The following is a 6,362-nucleotide window of genomic DNA, read 5'->3' on the forward strand; positions in this document are numbered from 1 at the left end:
CCAAATCTGATATTGGAGTCAAATTAAGCTAATTAACTTCAAATTTGACAGCTGGCCCCATAGAACAGAGATGATGTGGTGTCCACTATGTCATCTAGTGTGTTTTCAAAAAAATTTAAAAAAGGAATTCTAATAATTAAAACAATATTAAGGAATAATTCTGGGAAAGTTTGAAACGAATTTTTTCTTTCATAACGAAACATTTTTTTTTAGAATTTTTAAACATTTTAAAAATATGTTCTTTTATATTTTTCTAATAGGTGCAAATGCACCTATGAGCCAAAAAGTCATTGTTGAAAAGCTAGCATCAATAATTAGGTTCAAACGCTATCATCTGACCCTAGATATGTGAATATGAAGGACCTTTAACTTCATCTTCTCCCTGATTTACTTCTCTGAATTATGTCATTATTTTTCAAATTATTCAGGTCATATTGTTTTAATTGCTAGAATATTTACATTGTTTTTTTTTGAAAATTTCATCAAATGTTGACCGAATCTAAAAATGTGATACAAATTTCAGACGGCATGTTAGATTCGTTTCAAACTTTCCTAGAATTATTCTTTAATATTTTTTTAATTACTGGATTTTCTTTTTTAAAAAAAGTTTGAAAACACACTAGATGACATAGTGGTCGCCACATCATCTCTGTTTTATGGGGCCAGCTGTCAAATTTGAAGTTAATTAGCTTAATTTGACTCCAATATCAGATTTGGACCTCTGTGCAACACATTACACCAAAAGGTGGTGATCTCTGCAACAAATATGTAAAGGTGGTGTTTTGCGCAACAAAGACAGCAAAAGGTGGTGGTTTGTGCAATTTCCTCGGAGAAACCAGGAGTCGGCAAGTGGCACGACTTGGACAAGTTCTAGAGGGCCATCGGAGAAACAATCGTAGGAGTATGCCGTGTGGCCGGACCAGCTAGCAGGGACCAGAAATAATGCGCGGCAATAATGCGCGTCTTTCTCCAAGGCTCCAACCTCCAAACGGCGACGTCGCAGCGCTGGGACGGGAGGTCGCTGTGTACCTGCTCAATTATTTTGAGCCCGACTGACGAACGCCGCGTCCCCGTTTCCTCCGGGCTAGCTACCCGATCGACCACCGCGTTGGTCACGGTGCGCTGCACCGGCCGGAGCCACGGGCGGCGACGTGATGCCCATACGGGAGCGGCGACCTGTTGGACGCCGGAACGCCCGTACGTCCCCGTCGTGGTGACGCTCTTTTGTCTTCTTCATGAATGATCCTTTGGGTTTCCTGGACGGCTCCCGCTTTGGGGGCTCCCATCGCCGTTTTTGTTTTCCGGCTGGGAGTGAGTGATGATGCCGTCGGAGAAGCATGGAGAGAGGCATAACACAATTAGCGTCGGGTTCATTTTTATTTCAAGGTTGACGGGGAAAAATTCCCACCGCTTCTTATATCCAACGAAAGTAGTTTGGCAGACCCATGTTATAAGCACGTCAATAATGAGAACTAGTGGTTGGGGCGCCCCTTGGGGCGCCTCCTCGCCGGTCAGTGGCAGTCCAATTGCACCCCAATGGAAAGCTATCAATCTTCATGTTAATCAAGTTCTTCTCTTCTGCTTACACACACTTGCATTCAGTTATGTATCCAATGAATACCAAATGGTAACCTGTTTACAGAAATCAATAATCTTACATGAAAATCAATCTATGGAAAGGTGGACCAAACCTAAACAAATCTACCACGAGTGGGCTTTAAAAATGTACATAGCAAAAGATGCACACATGACAGAAATTCCAGAGCAGCATGAACTCTGAACTAAGTTGGGCTTGCAGATTATCGTCGTGGTATGAAAATGAAAATGAAAATGATACTGATACCTACAACAGAAATCAACAACAGGATCAGAGGGATCTTCTGACAAGTAATGAAATGTATACATCTCGGTAAAGATAGATAAATGTTCTTGAGCAATCAAAAAATATGCATGTATCCAGTTGACTACCTGAACTCTTCTCCACCAAATATTTAACAAAGAACATCGAAATGGGAGTAAAGTTTTTAATACATATAAATACAAAAAAATGAGATAAAAAAGAGGAGTTACTGTGAGTAATAACACATTGCTGATGTGTATACTCAGATAAGGACAAGCCAAACTTATTTCATTTTGTAGCATGCAAAGATAAGAGTAGTTGTATAAATGGAATGTTCTTTTATAAACAAATTAGCATGTGATAATGGGTATAAAAAAAGCGACCAGATGCTAGAAGTTAATGAAAATAACAATAAAGATCACCATCAACCGAAAACCACACATATTTTTTTCATCCACGAACAGTAATGCCGTATGTAATACTGTCACTAAACCATATGTCGATGGTTCTCTGTGAACATACAAGCACCACAATAAAATTTTGGAAGTTAATATTGATTAAATGTCTAGAAGCTAAAACGACCGGGCTAACAATAAGTGTTCTTTTTCGCATATCAAATGAAGTGCTTACAGTAAGTGTGCTTATAGTAAAGTTAATCTTGAGAGGCTCATGTGGCGTGCAAGGGCTGGGCGCTGGCCTTGCTTTTGGGCACAGGCAATCAAAGTACCACATGGCATATGGTTAGAATATGGCTTGTATATGTGTAAACATGGGAGTAAATACAAGAGTAGGGTTACTTTGATTACCAGTTACCTGAACGGAGGGAGTGGAATATAAAACAATGTTATCTGAGCTTTGTACTGATGAATGCATGAAATTTGTATTCTCGTAAGTATCGTTCAAGAGGCTAGACCAATATTTTGTATGATAAACACCTATCGCACTGTTCTCGTAATAATCGAAGCTTGAAAAACTGCCGCAACCTACATAGTTAATGGAGTCAAATCTGGCATTCTTAGGACTGATAAATTGCTCCACTTCACAAATATTTTAAATTTCCATGCAAACAACGCTAAAAATGGATTTACTTTTGTCGGAATGATACAAGACAGTGACAACAGCAGAATCCACCAAGAGGGCCATGTCCTTCTTGGCTATCTGTAAATAGCTAATCCCAAATCCCTAGTCCAACACAAAAAGTTATTTAAGCGGATGCAGCATGAGATGGTAACATACCTTGCAAGCTAAAGGTGATAATATGTGTCCAAATCATTCCATAATCAGACCAAAAAAAGTGGTCTTCATCATCGACACCAACAGTACAGAGGGAAAAGTTCGTAGAGAGATCCTAATAAAAAAACTAACCCAAAGCATAGCTATCTGGATCCTTTAAGCAATGCTTTAAAATTCATTTGGTACCTCTTCCATCATTCATTACAAAATCTCTAAAGAAAGTTGTTGTGTAGATTAGCATGTAATGTATTAGCCGTATACATAAGTCAGTGTGGACAAACCAGTCAATAGAAAGTAAATCATCATGCCAAGTAAAGAATTATGTCATCATCATACTTGTTTAGCAGGCAAAGCATGAAGAATAATAATTCTTTGGAAGGGTATAACATATTAGAGCAAAGTATAAAATCATATGTGCTTATTAAACTTGGGCATGAGATCGTACTAAATGCTGAACTCCAAATAGAGGCGATCCATTCTTAGTGATGAACTCTGGGTGGTTATCTGCAACAAGGCGACACCCTGCCACGTGAAGATGACTTTCTCTATCCGTTGCCAATTAGTGAATATACTCAGTACAATAATCTGTAGCTGGTGAAGAAAAAAATGGAAAAACCTAGACGACAAAATGGAAAAAGGTAGCAATGCCAAGTAATCAATTATTCACCTGGATGGTGCAGTCACGTCATAAGCAAGAGCACCAGTAGTAACAGAATGACGAGAATATTCATATTATTTCCATATGGCGAGAAGGCTAACCATGAAATCTCCACTGTGCTTCCTGTACAGAAGCTGCAAGAAACAATTAGCGTGTGTCAGCACCTAAACATACATGCAAGTCCTTACTCTACTATAGTTACTACAATTCAAGAATCAAAGCTTGTGCCTGCGAAATGAAATATAGGTTGGTAATCAGTGCAGAATGGAAAATGGTGGGCATGCTCGAAGTGTAGAACAACTTTATTGGATATTAGCCTCGCTGACCAAGAGCATTCTTTGATCTCACTGGAAGGACAATATCGAAGCCTTGGAAATACATAACCATAAGAAAGACCAATACAGTAGCAAACAATTTGGTCACATTTTGCATATTCTGGTGGTAGAAAGCCTCTCTTAGGGCACAGACTTTGCCAGATCGAGTAATCAACAGATGAAGCAATGCAGTGACAAACCCTCCAAATTCAGCACCACGTTCACTGTTGATGGTCGTGGGGCTAACCGCCTTCCAGATGATATTCCCAGTACATAACAACAAATTTAGCAGAAGCCAACTTGCAATGGAATAGAAGATCAAGATCACAAAATAAAGTTCAATATGCTTCCCAGACAATGGTAGCAATGAACATAGAAATGCCAGAACCAAAAGCTTTTGTGGAGAAGTTCATCTAGACATATCACAGATGAGATGACAATGATGTCAGCAAACAGAGTATAATGAGAATAGCATTCCCAGTTCCAAGTTGGCTCCCGCAGGACACAGGTCACGGCTCCACAATGGCAATCAGGATACCAAGAAACTTTTGTCTACCATTCCTGAGTAAAAAGTACAACATTCATCACAATAATGTTGGATATATGGCATGAAACAGCAAGCTTGCAATTTTCGGTGGCCATTCATTGCGCAAATGACAAACTACATATACATGTGATTATGGACATAATATTTTAAAACATTTATAATTCTAGAAGGATAAGTAAATCATGAAATTCACGAGGATGCTTGTCGAGAATACTTGGACGGACATGAGCTTGTAGGATTCCCGGTCTCTGAGCTGCTTGTCGCTAGCCATCAGAGTCGTATCGGCTACAATGTATCTGTGGAAGTATGAAAGGCCGCAGCTTATGAAACTGAAAAAGAAAACAAATAAGCAATAAAGACATCAGAATGCATGATCGGAGTGACTTACACAAGATTTAAAACAAGAACAGAGGAGACATATAGAACCTGTCAAGGCCTGGTTCTTCATGCCGCCAGACAAAGTGGCTGCCAAACACAACATTTCACTGAAAAGCATCACCAATACCATTCAAAAAAAGCATCACCAATGAACACATCACCCTCAACTCTGCCCTACATGTGATGAAGGTGCAGGTCAGCAGTCGTGCTGAGAGGCAGCACAACAGCTTCCAGGAGCAGGATGACTCCCCCAGCCGCATCACATGCATGCCGTTATGTCTCTCCAACCAACACCGGCTGCTGATGCCTGCTCACCGTTGGTCTAAAATTCTGCAAGACTGGCCACCCGCACCCTATCTATGGAATTAAATTATTTAGGAGAGAATTAGAAAGGAGCTATCTCATATGGAGAGGTGTAACCGGAAGGGAGGAGAAGGATATGGTGTCGTTCTCCAAGGTGGAGGGGATGAGGACAGCGGGCCAAGTACCTCGGTAATACATCCCCGTCGGCTTCATGCACCCCTTCGCCGCAAAACCACCGCAGACCAGCTTGATGGAGGAGAGTGCAGGATGACGACGTCGCAACCGCTGGCTCTCACCTCGCCGGGGTTGCAGACCATCAATGAAGTCGCCCTCGTTCCGTCGTGCAAGACGAAGAGGGGTGGGCTGGAGCTCGGACAACATGGGTGTGCCCGTTCCCATCGCGGGCTCCTCCTTGCCACCGTCGGCGGGGGCTCTCACGCCCTGGCATCTGCAGCCCTGCACCTCTTCTTCTACGGACCAATCTGAAGGGGGAAAATCGGGAAAGTTGAGGCACAAACTCAGGACCAAAAAACTGGAGAAGAAATCCCTAAAAAGAAACCAGTACACCTCAACTAAATCCTTCCATGGAGCATGAAACGGCGGCGGGAGGAGATGGTGCGGGTGCGGCGGCGGGTAGGAGATGCTGCAGGTGAGCTCGGAGAAGACGAAACGAGAACAGGGACGAATGACTGGGTCTGGGTCTGGGTCTCGGTCAGAAGAGGGCAGAGGAAAATGCGTAGAAGCATGTGTACACCTGTTTTTCAAGCCTAAACAACACAGACAGGCGGGCCCAAAGTGTAATCGGGTCCACCTGCGGAGAGAGAGACGGTGAGAGGAGTAACTTTAAACCAAACATCCGCTAGAAACCAAACTGGCCTGTCACTGGACCCACTGGAAACAGAAGGAAACAACCATTACACACAATATCTCACCCATGTCGAGGATGACATGTGGGACTGAAGGAGAAGAGGGTCTATTTGCAGAGTCAACAAGAATGCGACGGACAAGTTTGCACAGCGAACCGAACAAATGACGATGCAGCTTGCAGTACGCCGGACAGAAATCACAGGCACCGGCCGCAGCACATGA

General features: G+C 42.2%; 1 long non-coding RNA gene across 4 annotated transcripts; it reads right to left on the bottom strand.

Moving 5' to 3' along the window:
* Positions 1 to 1,539: 1,539 nt before the first annotated feature.
* Positions 1,540 to 5,948, bottom strand: LOC124658358. Of its 4 annotated transcripts, none has more exons than XR_006989151.1 (4): positions 5,841 to 5,948; positions 5,459 to 5,755; positions 5,019 to 5,327; positions 1,540 to 4,921 (listed from the first exon to the last, which is right to left on the bottom strand). It is a non-coding gene; the product is annotated as an uncharacterized LOC124658358 (long non-coding RNA). The 4 variants fall into 4 exon arrangements; XR_006989150.1 differs by having other exon boundaries at positions 1,540 to 4,606; positions 4,817 to 4,921; positions 5,459 to 5,938; XR_006989152.1 differs by having other exon boundaries at positions 1,540 to 4,606; positions 4,807 to 4,921; positions 5,459 to 5,938.
* Positions 5,949 to 6,362: the final 414 nt, after the last annotated feature.

The sequence above is a fragment of the Lolium rigidum genome, chromosome 5 (assembly GCF_022539505.1).
Source record: "Lolium rigidum isolate FL_2022 chromosome 5, APGP_CSIRO_Lrig_0.1, whole genome shotgun sequence".
Lineage (NCBI taxonomy): Eukaryota > Viridiplantae > Streptophyta > Magnoliopsida > Poales > Poaceae > Lolium > Lolium rigidum.